Genomic DNA, 24,741 nt, shown 5'->3' with positions numbered 1-24,741 from the left:
CCCATGAGGATGGGGGAGAGGTGGAAGATGAGGAATCCTGGTCACCAGGGGGGCCCAGGTGGAAGTGGGGCATGGCCAGTGGCTCCTTAGCAGGATCCCTAAACATCCCCACCCTTCCACCAACTGCATTCCTCACATGGGCACTCAGGAACACAGCGACTTTGCTTAGAGAGGAAACGGGCTGTCAAACCCAGGACAGACTGCATGAAGCATGCCCCAGGGGCTACCTCCTACACACAGTTACATGTGAGGGAGTTTCAAAACCATTTATTTATTTGACACACACACACACAAGGACACACACACACACACAGTGCATGAGCAGGTGGGGCGGGGGTACAGGGAGAGGGAGAAGCAGACTTTCCACTGAGCAGGGAAGCCCTCAATGAGGGACTTGATCCCAGGACCTTGAGATCATGACCTGAGCTGAAGGCAGACACTTAACCAGCTGAGCCACCCAGGCACCCCAAAGTTTGAGGGAGTTTTAAATGTAAGTGTATGGTGACCAGTGTAACCGGTGAGAGTGAGGGAGTTCCACATGGTTTAGAAAAATAACTGAAGTATCGGGAACGAGTGTGACTTTCTCCTAAGTGTGTTAGGGAATACTTCACTCTAGCCTGATATCATTATTCTTATGGATACTTGATGGAATATTCTTTAACGAGGCATAAAGCCCTTCCTCCAGCCTCAGAGAGGAGGTATAAGGTAGAAGTTCATGGATATAAACTTCTCCTGTGTGGTTAATGACATGAACATGAGAGCAGAAGGTGTGTCTCTGACTTTCCCAATTCCCCAAACAGCACTGAGGCCCTGGGGAGGGAGGCTGAAGTGGGGCACTTAGAAAGTGCCTTAGAAAGGTCCAGCACAGATAGAACCATGTCATATTACACCCATTCTATAAGCCAGGGATTAGAGAAATGAAAAATGCTTCTGCCCAGCTAGGAGACTCTAAATGAGATTTCATTTCGCAGACCGACTTATTTGGCTTTATGTTTTACCTGTGGATTTGGAGTTAAGCTGACACACAGAGGATCCTGAGGACAGGTCGCCTGATACACTCCCTTTCTGAGGCCTCATCACATCCCACTGGCTGCCTCTGCCCAGGTAGCCAGACTCCAGGATTCTTCCCAGTTCTGGGCTGCCCCTCAGAGGAGAGTGGGGCTGGGCGGAGTTGAGATAGTGAGAAGAACTGGCTTCTAAATGGTTGCTTGGCAGTGAAGCTGGGGAAGCAGGATGGATGGCGATAACACCTGGGCAGAAAGAAACCAGAGTGAGGAAGAGAGGATTAGAAAGGAAGGACCAGCAAGGAAGTGTGGGGTTGCTAAGAGTGGACACCAAAGGGCACATGTGCGATGTCAGAAATCCCAGTCCACTGTAGAATACCAGTTAGATGATGACCATAACCTAAAAGCTATAACTTTCACCTCATGTGATTGCTGGCATGAGACACCAAGAGGCGGAGGATGGACAAAGTATCTGGAAGTCACCAGTGTACACAAAGGAAAAGTCCAGAGGCTGCACTCCTGGCTTCTACTAAAATTCCTCACGATACAGTCCAGGAATGCTCTGGAAGGAGAACTCAGTCCCAAAGTTGGAGGATATAGCACATTCCTATTCATAGGTGTGCTCAATGCTAGCATCCATGGAGGGATGTAAGAACTTTCATTTAACATAAGCTGATACTCTCATAGATCTTAGGAAATCATGAGACTTCCCTTGAGCCAAATCTTGTCTGCTTCTTTGTGAAAAGAAGTCCAGGCTGTAGGAGAGACAGAGAGAGGTGGGCAGGGCTATAGTTTAGGATATTCCTATTCAGAAGACTGCTTTCCTTCAGGGATTATCAGCATGGGCAGCATAGTAAGCAGATAGCTTGACCTAAGCAAAGAGGAAGAGGTCATCATTCCCTCCAACCAAGCCAAACTCCTCAGAGGGGATAATGCAATTGGCTACTTGTCCATTTTTATCTCCATTTGTAACTGGTTCTCAAACTTATCCACACACTACAGTCACCTTGGAAAATGTAAACAAACACATACTGATGCCTGGACCTCCCAGAGATTTTGCCTTAACTGGGAATATAGCTTGGTCACTGGATTTTTTTTTAAGGTCTTATTTATTTATTTGACAGAGGTGTGGGGGGGAAGCAGGCTCTCTGCTGAGCAGAGAGCCCAATGGGGGCTCAATCCCAGGACCCTGGGATCATGACCTGAGCTGAAGGCAGAGGCTTTAACCCAGGCACCTCAGGAACAGTCATTTAAACACACACACACACACACACACACCCCAAAAGACAAAAAATAAGCAAAAAAGCAAAAAACCAAAACAAACAAACAAAAATCTGTGTAATAGATATGCTATCTACCCAATCTCCATCCCTACATAGAACAAATTTGTTCAACACTGGATGTTTTTAAACCATCCCTGGAGATTCTCATTGGAAGCAAAGTTTGAGAAGTACCCATCATGGGTCTCTCCTTCCTCAATATGCAAAATAAGAGATGTTCATTAGGATCACTGGGGGATGAAAAATGTCAGCATCTGAATCTTTTTTTTTTTTAATAGGCTCCATGCCCAGCACAGAGGCCAATGTGGGACTTGAACTCATCACCCTGAGATCAAGACCTGAGCTGAGATCTAGAGTCAGATGCCTAACTCACTGAGAGTCACTGAGCTACCCACGTGACCCAACATCTAGATTTTAGTTAGGATTTGTAAAGATGTGATTTCCCACTTCTTTCATACCCCCTTCCTCCCCAGCCCAACCCAAGACAAAGGGGGAAATCAGGAGTTCTTGACAGCTTACATTTTAACCAATGCTGTAGAAGGTTCTGTTCCAAGTCTATCAGTAACAGCGATCAGCATTCTCACATTCCTGGTTGCCCAGGCCACACAACAGAAAGCACATGCCCTAAACCATGCAAAGATGCCAGACAGACTCTAACACAAGGAGATCGTTGCTGGACGCTGCTCCAAGAAGCTGACATGCACACTGTCCATGGAAACTTGTTTCAAAGCAAACAAGGAACACTGGTAAGCTGCCATCCCTCAGAGAGGCCTGTGCTTGAGGACAGAAAAGACAGGGCTGTAATCTTGCTCACCAAAGCTGGGACCATCCAAACTCTGGTCAATGGCTCAGACTAAGTATGACTTGATCCCATATCAACAGACCCTTTTTTCATGCACAGATGTCTCCTATCACTCCTTTTGGACAAAGACAAACTGACAAATGTGGAAAGGTAAAGGAAAAGAAAAGTCAGCTAGAGATCACTCTTGCCATTTTGATATGGGACAAATTTGTTATTCGTCAAATATCAAATTCTAGATCAGAGGTTCTGATGAACTTTCTACTGATCTCTAAAGAGACAGAGAAAAGATTGTTTCAAGGGGCTTCCAGAATTTGTTGAGCTTAGCTCTGAGCAGGATGGTAACAAAACCATCCTAGACAGAAAAGGTATCATGGAAACACAGGACTGGGAACAGAAGACCTGGACTCAAGCCCATCTCTCCCACTGACTAGTAACCTTAAACAAGTAGCTCTACTCCTCTGAGCCTTAATTCCCTGCCCGGGTTCTACCTATCACACAAGGAGTGTGAGACTCAGGAAGACCAGGTTTGTGTTGCTGGGTTAGCCTAGATTGCTACACCTGGGTAAAGCTGTGATAAGTAGGAGGCAGTCTTCTAGACATTTCTGCCTACAAAAAGGGGAGCTGTACAAACTCTCCTAAAAAGGGTCTTATCTAATTGGTTCTGGGAATCAAACTGGGACAGAGGAGACTAGAGAGTGTATTCACTTTCAGGATTGACATAAGAAACAAGCTGGGCTAAATGATGATGGGGGCTTCAGGTATATGAATTCTCAGCTGTGGTCCTAGGTCACTGGATGCTGTGCCTGGTTTCCCTTACCATCAATCTCTGGCTCATCTGAGCCTCTATTTTATTTTATTTTTTTTATTTTTTAAGGCACAGAATGTGGTTTTAAGGTAATATTAAACTTATTTCTAAGTGGGTTTTTTTAAAAGCATTATTAGAGAGCAGATTCCTCATTTGAGGGTTTTTCTTCTTTTTTTCTAAGCTATAAAAAACCCCACACCAACAATTTTGACAATGAGTCATCCAGCCCAGACATATATCAAAGCCTTTCCAAAAAGATGGCCATACATAGCCTATAACGGTTATGATCAATACGATCAATGATCTCTGGGAGTCAGAGGACAGAATTTACAATCAAGGTATCACAGCCTGTGCTTCCGGTCCAAGCCACCAATCTGTAACCTATCCCAGGGTAGAAATGAACCATGTGCCCTAGGAAAGGGGGCTTGTCACCTCTTCTGAATCCCTCTACTGCTACTACCCTTCATACCCTCAACCTAATGATGTCAGGAGCCGAAATTGATGAAGAGCATTTTTCACAGCAGGAGATTGCCGTAGGCATGGAAAGGACTCCCTAGAAATGGCCACTTTGTCTCGCATAGGCAAGGCACAAAAGCTCTCACCCATGTCCTGCCTGAAGGTACGTCACCAGTGTGTCAGGCTTTCAGCAGACTTGGTGTACCCCACACTGGCAGCAACAAGAAAGGAGCAGGTCTAGGGCCTGACGAAATGATGACACACACACACACATACACCAGAAAGACAACAGTAAAGTCATTTCCCAAAAAAAGCAAGCAGGGCCACTCGCCAGTCCCCTGCTGGTGACCTGCACACCCTAGGTCATTTTTCAAAACTCCACCACCAAGCCAAAGCCATGCAGGGCCACATGGGGCAGGGCAGCCTGGCCCAAGCACATGAAGGCCACAGGAAGTGCTCATTTTCTCCCAGTTGTTTCTGCAGCATCTGCAGCTCCTGCTGAGTCTCTGCCAAGGAGACCACAGGGGTCTCACAGCAGCCAAGGAGGGGAGGGCCAGTGGGGCTGAAAGGCAGGAAGCTGGTGCTGCTGAGGGCAGTGGTGCCTTGGGAAGGCTAATCAGTGTGGGTATGGAGGGAAAGTGAAGACCTAGAAACACAGAGTTGGGAAGAAAGGAGACACATCACTAGAAAAAAAGGAATGGGGAAAAGATGAAGAAGATTAAATTATTTCTTGTCCTTATGTCTCCTTGAGGGGAGGCTATCATTCAGCATGGTGTGGGCCGACAAGGTGAAGGTCCAGGATTGCCATCCAAAAGCCAGGCTTAGAGGACCCCTCCTCCTTCTCCCTTGCCGGGGACATCTGGCATACATATTCTATGCTCATCTTGGAAACAACAAGCTAAAGTAGGCAACATAGCATAGCTGTATCCCAAGCAGCTATGAGAGCCTCTCCCAGCTGTCCCAGGCACAGAGGGGTCAGGACGTCCGCACGTTAATGCTCCCAATCACCCCTGGGCGTGAGTCAGTCCTTGCCCCTGTGACAAGATTCCCTATACCTGGAACTCCTCTGAGACTATGAGGGCTCACCCTGAGGAGGGCAGAAGTGGGCTAGGACTGTGGGGAATGTGCATTCCTCATGCGTGTCATTCGAGTCTCATGGAGACAAACCTGAGAATCTCAAATCAATGCACTCATTCACCAGAAGAAAAATCAAGGTCTTGGTAAAGTGACTCAGACACAATAGCTTGCATGCCAGTCCAGGCATTCAAATCACTTAGGAAAAATTCTTAATGCATGCAGTTGCTTCAGGTTCTGCTCTACTAAGTCAAAAACTTTGGGAGGAGGGCTTGCAAATTTGCATTTAAAATAGATCCCCACAGATGACCATGATGGAGCCCATCTATGGACAAGTCTTTAGGGACCCTAGGACATTCTGATGTCTGAATCGATCTCCTCTTTCCTGAAAACAGTTATATGGCAGGAAACCCACAGAGGGAGCAGAAACCAAGACTGATCTGTGGAGAATGCCTCCATGGAAAACAATGAGTACACTCTAATCACATCCCTCCCCCTAGGATGCTGATACACTGTCGGAGAAACACTGTGAGGATACCCTCGTTGCCCAGTGACACAGGTTAGGCATCCTTCAGGCAGGTGTTCCGATTTTAAAATCCCTGGCCTTCTGCTCCATTTGACCCCAGAGCATTTGCACAGATGTCTACAGCACTAGGCAAACAGCTTTTCCCCATGACTTCCTGGGCCAGCTTCTGCCTACTCTGGCCCAGAAACTTCGAGCCCCAGCTCAGAAAGTGTCAGACACATTCCCTTCTTAAGATTTTGGCTGATGGATTCTCAGGAGAAATGGGAGCTACAGAAGGACAACATGTGCCTTCTGCGGGCACCTTATGACAAACCACACCGAGGGCGGCCAGCTGGTTGTGGCAAGAGGTAGGAGGCAGGGACAAGGCTTGCCTTCTTGCCATCACTGGTGTGGGGCTCTAACTGAACAGCACACTCTGGCAATTAAGTTGGGGCAGCTAAATGAAATATACCCCTCCAACTGGCTGCAGGACAGGCACGATGTACATATCAAGGGCTTCCCAGCTGTTCGTAAATCCATGAATGAATGACCATGTAATGTGAACAGAATCTTGCAGGATCCTGAAGCATCCCGAGTTGTTACAGAGGCTCGTCCTGAAGAGAAAATGGGTAATGCTTCCAGGCTAGCCATGAAGTGACTTTCTTTTTGTTCTGTGGTGACTATAATCATAGGAGAGACATTTTGCCTCTTGGCTCCCCAGAGTGAAGTGAAAGAAAGAAATGAAAATGTTTACTTAAAAGCGATTTGCTGACTACTGGTAAAAATTGGTATTCTGATCGAAGTCTACTGCAGATCTCTGATTTGCCTAAAATATTTAGAACCAAGAAAATGCAGACACAATTGGTGGACAAGGAAGGCCTCTTGATTTCATCTAGGATCTGATACCTAGAAGCCTCTGACAATGGAAACATTCATCCCTGAAGAAAAGTCAAACAGGCTGCTGAGGGAAAGGAGACAGAGCTCCTGCTGTGTTGGCTGTCGCATACCTGGATGGGCCTGGCTGGCCTTCTGCAGGGGGGGGCGGTTCTGGGGAGCTGGCAAGCTGTGGGGTTGCTGCTGGGTTTGGCTTTAACCCCCCGAGCCTCACTGGTTGCTGATGGCTTAGAAGACAGTACAGTGGAATGACTTGAATGATGGTGGAATCTACAAAACCCATGAATGTAAGAAAATGTTCAGTGGTCGACAAAGAACTGGCCTTCTATTGAGAGAGGGGTACCAGGGCAGGGCCTGGCTTTCTGGGAAAGCACCAAGAACAAACACTGTGAGTCATGTTCATTTCCTTATTTGCAGTTAGCTTCTTGAGGGAGGCAAACCACCTGAGAGGTGAGAGTGGGGCCCAGACCCAAAAGCTGTAAAAATGGCATTTCCAAAAGTACCAGATGGGAGCAACAGCATCCATGATTCCTGACAGATACCCAGGGGACACTAGCTCAGGACATGCAGTGAGCAAGACCTCTGCAGGAGGGAGATAATGTCCCATTTGAAGAAGGAAGTCAGACAGACAGTCTATGCTCATGAGACAATGGGGAAGAGCCTGTCTGGATGTTCTCGCTCTTCCCACTGTGCTTCCCCTTGGGTCTACCAGCTTGCAAATCCAGTGGAGACCCCACAATACCCCCTGGAGTCAGGAGCAGTGCAAATATCCTGAGGCATTGGAGCCCTGTACTTGGTGCTTGGTCCCAGGGCCACGTTTAGCCTGACACAAACCAGGGAGGATCTACAAGGCCAGGCTAGAGAAACAGGTTACCTGAATGACCAGGAAGTGCCTTCTTCTCTATGTAGTGTGTGTACAGGCTGGCTACATCCATGTCAGAGCAGGCTTCCAGCTCATCAGACAGGAAGGAGGAGCTGCTGGGAGAGCGCTGGGAGTCCGACAAGGTGTGGCTGCTGGAGGGAGTAATGGACCGGGCATTCAGCTTGGCCTGCAGGACCTCGATCACTTTCTCCTTCTCTGGCAGTTCTCTGCTGAGCCTAGTGGGATGGAAGGAGACAATAGGTGAAGCCAAGGACACCGGCCCAACTTGTCCTGACCAAGGCACATAGGAAAAAACAGCTAAGTCAAGGGAACCATTCCTGTGACGAACCACCAAAATACATTGACTTTCTATCCTGCCACGTTGCTCAATTGCTGTATGAGTTCTAGTAGTTTGGGGGTGGAGTCTTTGGGGTTTTCCATATAAAGAATCATGTCATCTGTGAAGAGAGAGAGTTTGACTTCTTCATTGCCAATTTGGATACCTTTTATTTCTCTTTGTTGTCTGATTGCTGTTGCTAGCACTTCTAATACTATGTTGAACAAGAGTGAGGAGAGTGGGCATCCTTGTTGTGTTCCTGATCTCAACGGGAAGGCTGCAAGCTTTTTCCCATTGAGGATGATATTTTCTATGGGTCTTTCATAGATAGATTTGATGAAGTTGATGAATGTTCCCTCCATCCCTATACTTTGAAGCGTTTTAATCAGAAACGGATGCTGGATTTTGTCAAATGCTTTTTCTTCATCAATTGAAAGGACCATGTGGTTCTTCTCTCTTCTCTTATTAATTTGTTCTATCACATTGATTGATTTGTGAATGTTGAACCATCCTTGTAGCTCAGAGATGAATCCCACCTGGTCATGGTGGATAATCTTTTTAATGTGCTGTTGGATCTTGCTAGCTAGGATCTTGTTGATAATCTTAGCATCCATATTCATCAGTGATATTGGTCTGAAATTCTTCCTTTTGGTAGGGTCTTTGCCTGGTTTGGGGATCAGGGTAATGCTGGATTCATAGAAAGAGTCTGGAAGTTTTGTTTCTGCTTCAATTTTTTGAAACAGCTTCAGGAGAATAGGTGTTATTTCTTCTTTGAAAGTTTGGTAGAATTCCCCAGGGAATCCTTCAGGTCCTGGGCTCTTGTTTTTTGGGAGGTTGTTGATCAGAGCTTCAATCTCGTTACTAGATACCGGTCTATTCTGGTTGTCAGTTTCTTCCTGGTTCAGTTGTGGGAGTTTATAGTTTTCCAAGAATGCATCCATTTCATCTAGATTGCTTAGCTTATTGGCATATAACTGTTGATAATAGCTTCTGATGATTGTTTCTACTTCCTTGGTGTTAGTTGTGATCTCTCCCTTTTCATTCATAATTTTATGAATTTGGGATTTCTCTCTTTTTTTTTTGGATTAGTGTGGACAATGATTTATCGATCTTATTGATTCTTTAAAAAAATGGCTTCTAGCAATCAGAGCTTCCAGACGTGCCTCTCTCCAGGTTTCCTGGAGTTTCCTCATAGCATGGCCCCCAAACGCCAGTCTTCGCTCCCGCCTCAAATGAAGAAACCGAGACAGCCCCCTGCCCCCAAGCCAGGGCAGACGTCAACATCCCAGCACTTGCATAGAGGAGAAAAAGAACAGCAAGAAGCAATTGAACATATTGATGAAGTACAAAATGAAATAGACAGACTTAATGAACAAGCCAGTGAGGAGATTTTGAAAGTAGAACAGAAATATAACAAACTCCGCCAACCATTTTTTCAGAAGAGGTCGGAATTGATCGCCCAAATCCCCAATTTTGGGTAACAACATTTGTCAACCATCCAGAAGTGTCTGCACTGCTTGGGGAGGAGGATGAAGAGGCGCTGCATTATTTGACAAGAGTTGAAGTGACAGAATTTGAAGATATTAAATCAGGCTACAGAATAGATTTTTATTTTGATGAAAACCCTTACTTCGAAAATAAAGTTCTCTCCAAAGAATTTCATCTGAATGAGAGTGGTGATCCATCTTCAAAGTCCACTGAAATCAAATGGAAATCTGGAAAGGATTTGACGAAACGTTCAAGTCAAACACAGAATAAAGCCAGCAGAAAGAGACAGCATGAGGAACCAGAGAGCTTCTTCACCTGGTTTACTGACCATTCTGATGCAGGTGCAGATGAGGTAGGAGAAGTCATCAAAGATGATATTTGGCCAAATCCATCACAGTACTACTTGGTTCCCGATATGGATGACGAAGAAGGGGAAGGAGAAGAGGATGATGATGATGAAGAAGAAGAAGAAGGATTGGAAGATATTGATGAAGAAAGAGATGAGGATGAAGGTGAAGAAGATGAAGATGATGATGAGGGGGAGGAAGGAGAGGAGGATGAAGGGGAAGATGACTAATGGAATACTGATGGATTCCAACCTTCCTTTTTAAATTTTCTTCAGTCCCTGGGAGCAAGTTGCCGTCTTTTTTTTTTCCTTTTTCTTTTTCTTTTCTCCTCTTGTGCTCATTCGCCCTGTTTTTTGAAATCTCCTTTTTCTCTCTCTTTATACCATGGTTCTCAGCTTATTTTGGGGGGAAATACCTTGAGCAGAATACAGTGGGAAAAGAATCTCTACCCCTTTTTGTTCCAAATTCATTTTTGTCCCTTCCTGTCTCAACAAAAACAAAAACTTTATGGAATCAACACCATCGTGCTCTGTGGGAAAAAAGAAAAACCTTCTGCTCCCTTAGCTCTGCTGGAAGCTGGAGGGTGCTAGGCCCCTGTGTAGTAGTGCATAGAATTCTAGCTTTTTTCCTCCTTTCTCTGTATATTGGGCTCAGAGATTACACTGTGTCTCTATGTGAATATGGACAGTTAGCATTTACCAACATGTACCTGTCTACTTTCTCTTGTTTAAAAAAAAGAAAAAAAAACTTTAAAAAATGGGGTTATAGAAGGTCAGCAAAGGGTGGGTTTGAGATGTTTGGGTGGGTTAAGTGGGCATTTTGACCACATGGCTTCTCCTTTGGCATGTTTAATTGTGATGTTTAATGGACATCCTTGCAGTTTAAGATGACACTTTTAAAATAAAACTCTCTCCTAATGATGACTTGAGCCCTGCCACTCGATGGGAGAATCAGCAGAACTTGTAGCATCTTATTTGGAATTGACATTCTCTATTGTAATTTTGTTCCTGTTTATTTTTAAAATTTTCTTTTTGTTTCACTGGAAAGGAAAGATGATGCTCAGTTTTAAACGTTAAAAGTGTACAAGTTGCTTTGTTACAATAAAACTAAATGTGTACACACAAAAAATGGCTTCTAGTTTCATTGATACATTCTACAGAGTCAATGTACAGAAACCAGTGGATTTCTTATACACTAACAATGAAAATACAGAAAAGGAAATTAGAGAATTGATTCCATTTACTATAGCACCAAGAACCATAAAATACCTGGGAACAAACCTAACCAAAGAGGTAAAGGATCTGTATTCGATGAAGTACAGAACACTCATGAAAGAAATTGAAGAAGACACAAAAATATGGAAGACCATTCCATGCTCTTGGATCAGAAGAATAAACATTGTTAAAATGTCTATACTGCCTAGAGCAATATATACTTTTAATGCCATTCTGATCAAAATTCCACTGGTATTCTTCAAAGAGCTGGAGCAAATAATCCAAAAATTTGTATGGAACCAGAAGAGACCCCGAATCGCTAAGGAAATGTTGAAAAACAAAAATAAAACTAGGGGCATCATGCTACCTGATTTCAAGCTTTACTAAAAGCTGTGATCACTGAGACAGCATGGTGCTGGCATAAAAACAGACACATAGACCAGTGGAACAGAGTAGAGAGCCCAGATATGGACCCTCAAGTCTATGGGCAAATAATCTTCAACATAGCAGGAAAAAATATACAGTGGAAAAAAGACAGTCTCTTCAATAAATAGTGCTGGGAAATATGTAGAATGAAACTTTACCATTCTTTTACACCGTACCTAAAGATAAACTCAAAATGGATAAAAGACCTCAACGTGAGACAGGAATCCATCAGAATCCTAGAGGAGAACATAGGCAGTAATCTCTTCGATATCAGCCACAGCAACTTCTTTCAAGATATGTCTCCAAAGGCAAAGGAAACAAAAGCGAAAATAAACTTTTGGGCCTTCATCAAAATCAAAAGCTTCTGCACAGCCCAGGAAACAGTCAAGAAAACAAAGAGGCAACCCACAGAATGGGAGAAGATATTTTCAAATGACAGTACAGACAAAAGGTTGATATCCAGGATCTATAATGAACTCCTCAAACTCAACACACACAAAACAATCATATCAAAAAATGGGCAGAAGATATGAACAGACACTTCTCCAATAAAGACATACAAATGGCTATCAGACACATGAAAAAATGTTCATCACCACTAGCCATCAGGGAGATTCAAATTAAAACCACTTTGAGATATCACCTTACACCAGTTAGAGTGGCCAAAATTAACAAGACAGGAAACAACATGTGTTGGAGGGGATGTGGAGAAAGGGGAACCCTCTTACACTGCTGGTGGGAATGCAAGTTGGTGCAGCCTCTTTGGAGAACAGTGTGGAGATTCCTCAAGAAATTAAAAATACAGATTCCCTATGACCCTGCAATTGCACTACTGGGTATTTACCCCAAAGATACAGATGTAGTGAAAACAAGGGTCATCTGTACCCCCAATGTTTATAGCAGCAATGGCCACGGTTGCCAAACAGTGGAAAGAACCAAGATGCCCTTCAACAAACGAATGGATAAGGAAGATGTGGTCCATATACACGATGGAGTATTATGCCTCCATCAGAAAGGATGAATACCCAACTTTTGTAGCAACATGGACGAGACTGGAAGAGATTATGCTGAGTGAAATAAGTCAAGCAGAGAGAGTCAATCATCCTATGATTCACTTATTTGTGAAGCATAACAAATAGCATGGAGGACATGGGGAGTTAGAGAGGAGTAGGGAGTTGGGGAAAATTGGAAAGGTAGGAGAACCATGAAAGACTATGGACTCTGAAAAACAATCTGAGGGTTTTAAAGGAGAGGTGGGTGGGAGGTTGGGGGAACCAGGTGGTGGGTATTGGAGAGGGCATGGATTGCATGGAGCACTGGGTGTGGTGCAAAATCAATGAATACTGTTACGCTGAACATAAATTAAAAAAAAAAAAATAGCACAGTGTTAGCAAGAAAACCAACACCTAGATCAATGGAAGAGAATAAAGAGAAATACAGTCAAATATGTATGAGAACTTATGTTAAAGAAGACCAGAATATAAAATGGAGTCAAGATAGTCTCTTGAATACATGACATTTCGAAAAATAGACAGCAATATGCAAAACAAAACAAAACAAAACAAAACAACAAAAACCGCAAAACAAAACACACACACACACAAACACACGAAACAAATCATACTCTCTTATACCATATACAAAAATCATCTCAAATGTGGCTGAGAACTTGAACCTACGACTTGAACCTATGAAACACTCATAAATAAATACATCCTAAGTGGTGGGGGAGCCAAGATGGTGGAGACGTAGGAGGAGGTGCCATTTCAACCTATCCCCTTAAGTGAGCTGATTACCTACCAAAGAACTCTGATCACCCATGAAATCAGCCTGAGATTAGAATTATACACTTCTGGATCTCTACGGAGGCAGAAGACATTGGTGGGCAGGTAAAGTGGAGTGGGATCATCGGACTGATATCTGAAGATAAACAAAAGTGGGAGGGAGCCACCAGAAGCGACCCATTGCAAAGTAATACCCCAATATGAGAGTGCCCTGTGATTGGAGACCAGCATTAACTTGGAGTCTGGTTGAAAGCACTAAAAAAGAGCAAAGGATTGTGAGGGAAATTGTGGGAATTGGGGCGGTTAGTGACAGGGGCTTAAGCCCGCTGTTACAGAACAGCCACCACTGGCGCTGAGCCAGAGCAAGTGCAGCGATGAAGCCAGGTCTTGGTCCCTGAGCCACTGGAGCCCCTGAGAGTGTCTAGGTGGCAGCACTGGTGAGGGGGAGGGAGCCTTGCCAGACAGCAGAGCCACAGCCTTTTGCACTCTGCAGGGGTGTACCGGGGTGCACCGTGCAACCAGAGTCTGAGCCACGCCCTACAACCTCACCTGAGAGAGGTGCATGCAAGTGCACCTCTCTACTCCTGGAGAGTCTGAGCATTCCCAGCCGGGGCCAGCAGGAAAATCTCAGCACGCTCTCTCTGGTTGGGACCTCTCTGGCAGTCTGGAGCTGCCCAGGCAGCCACTAGCATTTCTCATGGTTTGGGGTACAAGCAGGAGTTCCTGAGACCCCAGAGGCCATGACTTGGAATGTGCTCTGCCAGCAGCTAAGGGGGAATTTCTGTGCTCTGGAGCACCCATAGGGGAAGAAACTGAGGCTTCTCTCTGAGAGGGAGGTCTGGATGCAGTTTGCTTTCCTCTAAACCTCCAAAAACCTCCAAAAGCCGCCAAGGTGAGAGAAAACAAACAAACAAACAAACAAACAATACCTCCAGAGAGCAAAAGCCTGAAAAACCAGTTTCCTCAGAGTCAGCCCCTTGATGGGGGCAGAAGGACTTAACTCTAATAACACCCCCTGAAAATCATGTGACAGGCCCCTCCGCCAAAAAGCCTGCCCCCCCAAAAAAGAAAGAAAAGACAAGAGGACAACCACCACCACTTCATAGATACAGCTTCTATTTTTAATTCATAGCCACTATTCTGGTTCTTTTCATTTTTATATATATAACTTTTTAACCTATTTACCATCACAAGGAGATGTTCAGTACATCAGATTCCATAATAACATCTTAACCTCAACTTTTTGATACATATACCTGTGATTATCTTTTGCTTTTCTATTTTTTAATTTAATTTTATTTTTATTATTATTATTTTTTCCTCCAATGAATCAATCTTTTCCTCCAATGAATCAATCCATCAATCAATCAATCCTCCAAATTTCGTATTTATAGATTTTCTTTTTTTAATTTAATTTAATTTTTTCAGTGTTCCAAGATTTGTTGTTTATGCACTACACCCAGTGTTCCATGCAACTCATGCCCTCCTTAATACCCACCACCAGGCTCATACATCCTCCCCCCATCCTCCTCCCCTCCAAAACCTCTCAGTTTGTTTCTCAGAATCCACAGTCTCTCATGGTTCATGGTTTGTCTCCCCTTCTGATTTCCCCCAGATCCCTTCTCCTCTCCTTCACCCAATGTCCTCTGTGTTATTCCTTATCCTCCACAAGTAAGTGAAACCATATAACTTACTTTCTCTGCTAGACTTATTTCATTTTTCCTTTCTTCTCTTTTTTATTTTCTTTTCTTCCCTTCCCTTCCTTTTCTTTTTATTTTCAGCATAATAGTATTCATTGTTTTTGCACCACACCCAGTGCTCCATGCCCTCTCCAATACCCGCCACCTGGTTCCCCCAACCTCCCACTCCCCGCCCCTTCAAACCCCTCAGATTGTTTTTCAGAGTCCATAGTCTCTCATGGTTCACCTCCCCTTCCAGTTTCCTCCAACTCCCTTCTCCTCTCTAACACCCCTTGTCCTCCATGCTATTTGTTATGCTTCACAAATAGGTGAAACCATATGATAATTGACTCTCTCTGCTTGACTTATTTCACTCAGCATAATCTCTTCCAGTACCATCCATGTTGCTACAAAAGTTGGGTATTCATCCTTTCTGATGGAGGCACAATACCCCATAGTGTATATGGACCACATCTTCCTTATCCATTCATCCGTTGAAGGGCATCTTGGTTCTTTCCACAGTTTGGCGACTTTGGCCATTGCTGCTATAAACATTGGGGTACAGATGGCCCTTGTTTTCACTACATCTGTATCTTTGGAGTAAATACCCAATAGTGCAATTGCAGGGTCATAGGGAATCTGTATTTTTAATTTCTTGAGGAATCTCCACACTGTTCTCCAAAGAGGCTGCACCAACTTGCATTCCCACCAACAGTGGAAGAGGGTTCCCCTCTCTCCATATCCCCTCCAACAATGTTCATCATCACTAGCCCTCAGGGAGATTAAATTTTGTTATTTTTTAATATTCATATAGAGATAAGTTTAACGTAATCCCCTTTCCCCAATCAATGCGACCCCTATAAGTAAACCAGTTTTCCCCCTTTATCTTAGGAAAGTTGAGTCCTTTAACAAAGATATCAAGATATATCCAAGAAGAATTAGAAACCTTCCTCATCCACACTGAGAATTTATAACCACCCTCCCATCTTTTTCTTCTGTCAGTGTTTCAGTGTATTTGTTTTTGTCCTGGTAATATATAAATCTTATATGTGGGTTTCTTTTTGACGAAGTTCTATTTATTTATTTATTTATTTATTGGCATCTACTTTTGTTGGTCTCTTTATTTGTCTGTTTTTGTTTCTACACTTCATAAATATTACCTTGGGGCTCATTTGGGCTGGCCTTCCATTTTATTTTATCTCTGTTTTTTTTTTTTTTTCCTGTCTCTCTCTATCTCCTTTTTTTCTTCTTTTTTTTGATTGCTCAGAGGCATTCTAGGGTGCACCTTGCCTGCACCATGGTTGGTACATTCAGCTACACATTCGTTCAGCCATCTCTCACCTAAATGACTAGGAGGAGAAATGCCCAACAAAAGAAAAACTCAGAGACTGGGCAGTCTCTGTCAGAGCTATTGGATATGGACATAGCTTGAATTCCCTTTCTGACATACTGTCTAACAATTATCCAAGGTGTAAACAGTATATCAGAATGGGAATTCAGGCTACAATTATTCAGGCAATAGCTAGGTTGGAGAAATCCTTTGATGACAAAATAGAATTGATTAGGGCAGAAGTGAAAGCCACCAGGGATGATGTTCACAATGTTCTCAGTGAGTTCCCATCTAATCTAAATTCTCTGAAAGCTAGGGTAACTGAGGCAGAAGATAAAATTAGAGATCTGGATGATGAACAGAGAAAAAGGATCAGGAGGAAGCCTGGAACAAACAGCTTAGAAGCCACGAAAACAGAATTAGGGAAATAAATGATGCCATGAAACATTCCAACGTCAGAATTATTGGAATCCCTGAGGGGAAGGAGAAAGAAAGAAGACTAGAAGATATAGTTGAACAAATTCTCCATGAAAGTTTTCCCAATCTAGGCGGTGGAACCAGTGTTTGCGTACTAGAGGCAGAAAGGTCTGCCTCCAAGATCATAGAATCTAGAAAGACCTCGAGACACCTGATTGTGAAAATGATAACCATAATTGTAGACAGGAGCTCTTAAAAGCAGCTAGGGCGAATAAATTCCTTACATAGAGAGGAAAGTCCATCAGAATAATGTTATACCTGTCCACAGAAACCTGGCAAGCCAGAAAGGGCTGGCAAGATATACTCAGGGCACTAAATGAGAAGAACATGCAGTCAAGAATACTTGATTCAGCAAGACTGACATTCAAAATTGATGGAAAGATAAAGAGCTTTCAAGACTGGCAAGGTTTAAAAGAGTATGTGACCACCAAGCCAGTACTGCAAGAAATATTAAGGGGCATTTTATAAAAGAGGAAAAAAACAACTAAGGATATCATTGAACAGAAATATATGGAGACAATCTACAGAAACAACAATTGCACAGGTAACACGATGTCAATAAAAACGTATCTCTCAATAATCACTCTCAATGTGAATGGCCTAAATGCACCCATCAAATGGCACAGAGTTTCAGATCAGATAAAATAACAGGACCCATCCATATGTTGTCTACAAGAGACCCATTTTGAACCTAAGGATACACCCAGACTAAAAGCGAAGGGATGGACAAGCATCTTTCATGCCAATGGGCCACAAAAGAAGGTTGAGGTAGTGATTCTCATATCAGATAAATTGGATTTTAAACTAAAGACTGTAGTCAGAGATCCAGAAGGACATTACATAATTCTTAAAGGGAAGATCCACCAAGAAGATCTAACAATTGTAAATATTTATGACCCCAATATGGAAGCAGGCAACTACATAAGAAAACTGTTAATTGAGATAAAGAGTCATATTGATATGAATACATTAATAGTAGGAGATCTTAACATGCCACTCTCAGTAATAGATCATCCAAGCAGAAAATCAATAAAGAAACAAGAGCACTGAATGACACATTGGACCAGATGGACCTCATACATATATACAGAACATTCCACCTTAAAACAACAGAATACTCATTCTTCTCAAATGCACATGGAACCTTCTCCAGAATAGATAGACCACATACTAGGTCACAAATCAGGGCTCAACCGATACCAAAAGATTGAGATTATTCCCTGCATATTCTCGGATTGCAATGCTTTGAAATTGAAGCTCAACCACAAGGAAAAGTTTGGAAGGAATTCAAACACCTGGAAGCTAAAAACCACCTTGCTTAAGAATGCTCAGAACAATTAGGAGAGCAAAGAATAACTTAAACAATTCATGGAAACCAATGAGAATGAAGACACTTCAGTCCAAAATCTATGGGATACAGCAAAGGTGGTCCTATGGGGGAAATGCATAGCCATCCAAGCCTCCTTCAAAAAAAAAAAAAAGAAAAGAAAAAAAAAGAAAAATCCAGAATACAATCAGCTGTCTCTACACCTTAAAGAACTGGAGAATCAACAACAAATTAAGCAACTCCACACATAAGAAGGGAAATAATGAAGATTAGAGCAGAGATCAATGAGATAGATAATAGAGATAGAGTAGAACACATCAATGAAATTAGAAGCTGGTTTTTTGAAAGAATTAATAAGATCAATAAACCATTGGCCAAACTAATCCAAAAGAAAAGAAAGAAGGCACAAATTAATAAAATTATGAATGAAAAGAAGAGGTAACAACTAACACCAAGAAAGCAGAAACAATCATCAGAAGTTATTATCAACAGTTATATGCCAATAAGTTAAGCAACCTAGATGAAATGGATGCATTCCTGGAAAACTGTAAACTTCCAACATTGAACCAGGAAGAAATTGACAACCCAAATAGACCAATGTCTACTAATGAGATTCAAGCAGTGATCAAAAACCTCCCAAAAAACAAGAGCCCAGGAACTGACGATTTCCCTGGGGAATTGTACCAAACATTCAAGGAAGAAATAACACCTATTCTCCTGAAGCTGTTTCAAAAAATTGAAGCAGAAGCCAAACTTCCAGACTCTTTTTGTAAAACCAGCATTACCCTGATCCCAAAACCAGGCAAAGACCCACCAAAAAGGAGAATTTCAGACCAATATCCCTTATGAATTTGGATGCCAAGATTTTCAACAAGATCCTAGCAAATAGGATCCAACAGCACATTAAAAGGATTATCCACCATGACCAGGTGGGATTCATCCCTAGGTTGCAAGGATGGTTCAACATTCACAAATCAATCACTGTGATAGAACAAATCAATAAGCGAAGAGAGAAGAACCACAGGGTCCTCTCAATTGATTCAGAAAAAGCATTTGACAAAATCCAGCATCCATTCCTAATTAAAATGCTTCAAAATATAAAGATAGAGGGACTATTCCTCAACTTCATAAAATCTATCTATGAGGGGCGCCTGGGTGGCTCAGTGGGTTAAGCCGCTGCCTTCGGCTCGGGTCATGATCTCAGGGTCCTGGGATCGAGTCCCGCATCGGGCTCTCTGCTCAGCGGGGAGCCTGCTTCCTCCTCTCTCTCTCTGCCTGCCTCTCTGCCTACTTGTGATTTCTCTCTGTCAAATAAATAAATAAAATCTTTTAAAAAAAAATCTATCTATGAAAAACCCACAGCAAATATCATCCTCAATGGGAAAAAGCTTACAGCCTTCCTGTTGAGGTCAGGTACACGACACTCACCACTCTCACCACTCTTGTTCAACATAGTATTAGAGGTCCTGGCAAAAGCAATCAGACAACAAAGAGAAATGAAAGATATTCAAATTGGCAATGAAGAAGTCAAACTCTCTCTCTTCGCAGATGACATGATACTTTATATGGAAAACCCAAAAGTCTCGACCCCCAAACTACTAGAATTCATACAGCAATTCAGTAATGTGGCAGGATACAAAGTCAATGTGCAGAAATCAGTTGCTTTCTTATATGCTATCAATGAAAATACAGAATGGGAATTTAGAGAATCAATTCCATTTATTATAGCACCAAGAACCTTAAGGTACCTGGGAATAAACCTAACCAAAGACGTAAAGGATCTATACTCGAGGAACTACAGAATACTCATGAAAGAAATCGAAGAGAACACAAAAAGATGGAAGACCCTTCCATGCTCTTGGATCAGAAGAATAAACATTGTTAAAATGTCTATACTGCCTAGAGCAATCTATACTTTTAATGCCATTCCAATCAAAATTCCACAGGCATTTTTCAAAGACCTGAAGCAAACAATCTTAAAATTTGTATGGAATCAGAAGAGACCCCAAAATTGCTAAAGAAATATAGAAAAAGAAAAACAAAACTGGGGGTATCACATTGCCTGATTTCAAGCTTTCCTACAAAGCTGTGATCACCAAGACATCATAGTACTGGCATAAAAACAGACACATAGACCAGTGGAACAGAGTGGAGAGCCCAGATATGGATCCTCAACTCTATGGTCAAATAATCTTCAACAAAGCAAGAAAAAATATACAGTGGAAAAAAGACCATCTCTTCAATAATGGGTGCTGGGAAAATTGGACAGCTTTATGTAGAAGAATGAAACTTGACCATTCTCTTACACTGTACACAAAGATAAACTCAAGATGGATAAAAGACCTCAACATGAGACAGGAATCCTTCAGAATCCTAGAGGAAAACATAGGCAGTAACCTCTTCTATATCAGCCACAGCAACTTCTTTCAATATATGTCTCCAAAGGCAAAGGAAATAAAAGTGAAAATAAACTTTTGGGAGTTCATCAAGATCACAAGCTTCGGCACAGCAAAGGAAACAGTTAACAAAACAAAACCCACGAAATGGGAGAAGATACTTACAAATGACAGTACAGGCAAAAGGCTGATATCCAGGATCTATCAAGAAATTCTCAGACTCAACACACATGAAACAGAAAATTATGTCAAAAAATGGGCAGAAGACATGAATAGACACTTCTCCATTGAAGACATACAAATGGCTATCAGACACATGAAAAAATGTTCATCATCACTAGCCATTAAGGAGATTGAAATAAAAACCACATTGAGATACCACCTTACAGCATTTAGAGTGGCCAAAATCAACAAGACAGGGAAAAACATGTGCTGGAGAGGATGTTGAGAAAGGGGAACCCTCTTACACTGTTGGTGGGAATGAAAGTTGGTGCAGCCATTTTGGAGAACAGTGTGGAGATTCCTCAAGAAATTAAAAATAGAGCTTCCTGATGACCCTGCAATTGCACCACTGGGTATTTACCCCAAAGATACACGTATAGTGAAAAGAAGGTCCATCTGTACCCCAATGTTTATAGCGGCATGGCCACGGTTGCCAAATTGTGGAAAAAACCAAGATGCCCTTCAATAGGCGAATGGATAAGGAAAATGGGGTCCATATACACTATAGAGTATTATGTCTCCATCAGAAAGGATGAATACCCAACTTTGTATCAACATGGATGGGACTGGAAGAGATTTTGCTGAGTGAAATAAGTCAAGCAGAGAGAGTCACTTATCATATGGCTTCACTTATTTGTGGAGCATAAGAAATAACATGGAGGACATGGGGAGATGGAGAGGAGAAGGGAGTTGATGGAAATTGGAGAGGGAGATGAACCATGAGGGACTATGGACTCTGAAAAACAATCTGAGGGTTTTGAAGGGGGAGGGGATGGGGAGTTGTGCCAGCTTGGTGGTGGGTATTGTGGAGGGCATGTATTGCATGGAGCACTGGGTGTGGTGCATACACAATGAATTCTAGTATACTGAAAACTAATTAAAAAAATAAAAATTTAAAAAATATTGAAATAGAATTATAAGAAAAAGAATAAAACTACTACTTTAGAATAAATACATCTTTATATCTTTATAATATATTTGATATGCCAAGGAGTGGGCTTTCCCTTGTTTGAACTTTAAGAGCAGGAGAAATAAAACTTTGAAAAATAACTAACAGTATTAAGTACTCACAGTTATTGAGCATGGTACAACTGTTTTCAGTACATTACCAAGTTAGAAAAAGTAAGGTACTTGATGATAGGCCTTTCTGAATTTCTTTTTTGAAAATTTCCTGAAGATTCTTATGAGACTGTGAAAGGAAGTATATAAAGATGGAATTGATGGGATATAGAAACTCATACCTGTCACTGGAACATGCGTGTTGCACAAATGGTGCAAGCTGATTAGTAGAACAATCTAATAGGTTAGGAGAATTAGTAGAATAAGTCTATTAGTCTATTACTACTTAGTAAAATTAATTATAAGTATTATAATTAATTAGTAGAACAAGTCGTCAGGCTGATTAGCAGAATGATCATGTGCTCCCAAAGCCAAACATATTCATGGTCATTGATCTGTGTATTTGGATTAAAGAGATTAATACAAATTCAGAAATACACACTCGTCTTCTTTTCTTCTTCCTCCACAGTTGGAAAAATGAAGAAATTCTGAGGGAAATCCAGCCTCTGTTTGCTCTTCAATCAGTATGAACACAAAAAGTATCAACCAGCTCCCTTGTTTCGGCCAAATTAGTTTCATTAGGTCAGAAAAGACAAGACTGTAATCACCATATAGAAAGAAGAGGTGAACTATTTTTAAACATCTTTAAATATGTTGCAAAATGCTAGTGTGAAATTACAGTTAGGTTTCACATGTTCTCCTTGCCCTTTCAACACTTATTCACTGGTGCTAGAGAAAGTATTGCTCTAAATCAAGTGGGAGAGCAGGATTGGGAGAGCGGAAATAGTAGCATAGTAAAGGTTCTGGAAATCTTCATCTGTAGCCTGCCCAGAATGTTGACCAAACTTTGTGTAGTACAGAACACCTCGTGCCACTCAAGTGCAACAAGAAAACACAAATAATAAGAGCAAAGATAGATTTTAAAAAATCTAGACAAAAAATAATTTTCAATGCACTGCAAGATTTTTATGATCTTAGAAACTCTCCGCCAGATTCTGTTTACTGTGGTAACATGAGAACTGAATACAAATGAGTATATTTTGCTATTTTGGGATGCACCTTAGTCAAAGAACAATTAAACTTCCCCTTCCAGGGAAGATCTTTTCTCTTGTTATTAGATTTTAGAAAGCTCAGGTTTTCCTATTTTAAAGGTCACTTTTTCTACTTGAATGAAGCTGCTAACTTAGCCTTCTTAAAAATCGCTTGAAAAGCCATGAGGGTCACCTGACAAACGTGAAGCCAAAGCAGTCATTTACCACAACCAGAAAACTGATTGGGTATGAAAATGTGTAAGTTTTTATTTCCAAGGGAATTATTACCTATATTGACCCCATTATATAAATTTTTACTTAAATACTGGAATTTCTACTAACATATGGGACACACAAATAGAATTGTCAGAATGTGTTCCATATCCTGGAGGGCAAGCTCGAGATTCTGACTATTGCCCTTGCCCTCCAACATGAATGCCAGAATAGCATAATTTTTATGCATTTATAGAACAGACTTCCATTTCAGTGTTACCTCCTTCAAGGAAGGATTTTCATCTAAAATGAGCTTTAAAATAAATAGAATAAGATATTAATAGTCATTAAGCATCAAATCTCAGGTAATTGTTGTGGATTCTATAATGTAATATTATAATGAAGTCAAACATTAACACTTAAAGTACTATCAAGAGTCATCAGTTGATTTCATTTGTGTCCAGAGACTGGGACAGATTGGACAGAATTTTCCTTTGATGACACAGTGTGCTTCTTGTACGCAGGGTGCTTCCTGGTAACATTTTAATTCATATCTCCAGGACTCTTTTGAAAAGAGTTCCTCAGGAAACAAACAAGGGAATGTGGACTTCTCTGAAGTGAAAAAGGCTACTAGCCAGACAAAACTGCAAATATCATGTTTGATGTTGATGACCTGTGTCCTTTTTGTGACTTCAGTTGTTAAGAGATAACACTAGTAATCCAGATTTTAGATTTTTCTGAACACTGGTAAAGATGAACTAGAATTAGTTAGGACCTGGAAACCCAAATTCAAATATACCAAAATTAATACACCATATGTATTTCAGAGAAGTTTTTCAGAAATACTGATACCTTGAGGAAACATGGAGACTCTCCCCTCTTCCCTCTCTGTCCTCTCTCTCCTCATTGTTCCTGCTCTCTTTTTTTAGCTCATTACAAGTTGCATGTAATAAGATATATGAAGAACACAGAATTCTAAAGCCTAATGACATATATCAAAGTAAACATGCGGTTGACTGAGACACTAAGGTCAAGAGGCTGAATGTAGCCTGTGTACCATCATTCCTCTCAAACTCTCATGTAATGTTACCTATATTTTGACACTTATTCCTTTTCACTTATTTAGAGCTTTAAGTTCCTTAACACCACTGCTTAGTATTTCATTTTGTTTTATGTAAATGATATCATACAAGATGTATACGTCTGGGTCTGACTTCTTGCATTCAAATTTTTATCTGTGAGATCCATTTCTGTTGTAGGGAGCTGTGGTTTGTTGATTTTTAATGATTTACTGAATTCCATTCTATTAATAAAACACAGTTTATGTATGCATCCTGCTGCTAAGGGGAATTTGGGTTGTTTCTACTTTTTGATTAATAAACAATGCAGTTCCAAATGGTTTGGCATATATCTCTGACATTTTTCAGTTTTTACCTTTATGTTTAGTGCTTATTTTTGAATGTCCTGTTGATTAAATCTGGCCTATCACCAGACCACAGGATAGCTATCGGCCTTTTTACCTCCTGGAGTTTAATTATTTAGCATTTTACCTATTGATTTATGTTGTAATTGAATTTTGTATGTGATATAAGGTGAACACCAAGCTTTATTTTCTTCCACAAGGTTATGCAATTGGTCTAGCACCCTTTACTGAAAAGAACAATTCTTTCACAATGTTTCATAATACCATTCATTTTTTTCCCCTTTAAATCATGTTCTGGGCTTCATC

The 24,741-nt window shown here is 41.6% G+C and overlaps 1 pseudogene; it reads left to right on the top strand.

Moving 5' to 3' along the window:
• Positions 1–9,215: 9,215 nt before the first annotated feature.
• Positions 9,216–10,982, top strand: LOC131826858 (protein SET-like; annotated as a pseudogene).
• Positions 10,983–24,741: the final 13,759 nt, after the last annotated feature.

Source organism: Mustela lutreola, chromosome 3 (assembly GCF_030435805.1).
Source record: "Mustela lutreola isolate mMusLut2 chromosome 3, mMusLut2.pri, whole genome shotgun sequence".
NCBI classification, from domain to species: Eukaryota; Metazoa; Chordata; class Mammalia; order Carnivora; family Mustelidae; genus Mustela; species Mustela lutreola.
This window is presented reverse-complemented; position numbering and strand designations above follow the sequence as displayed.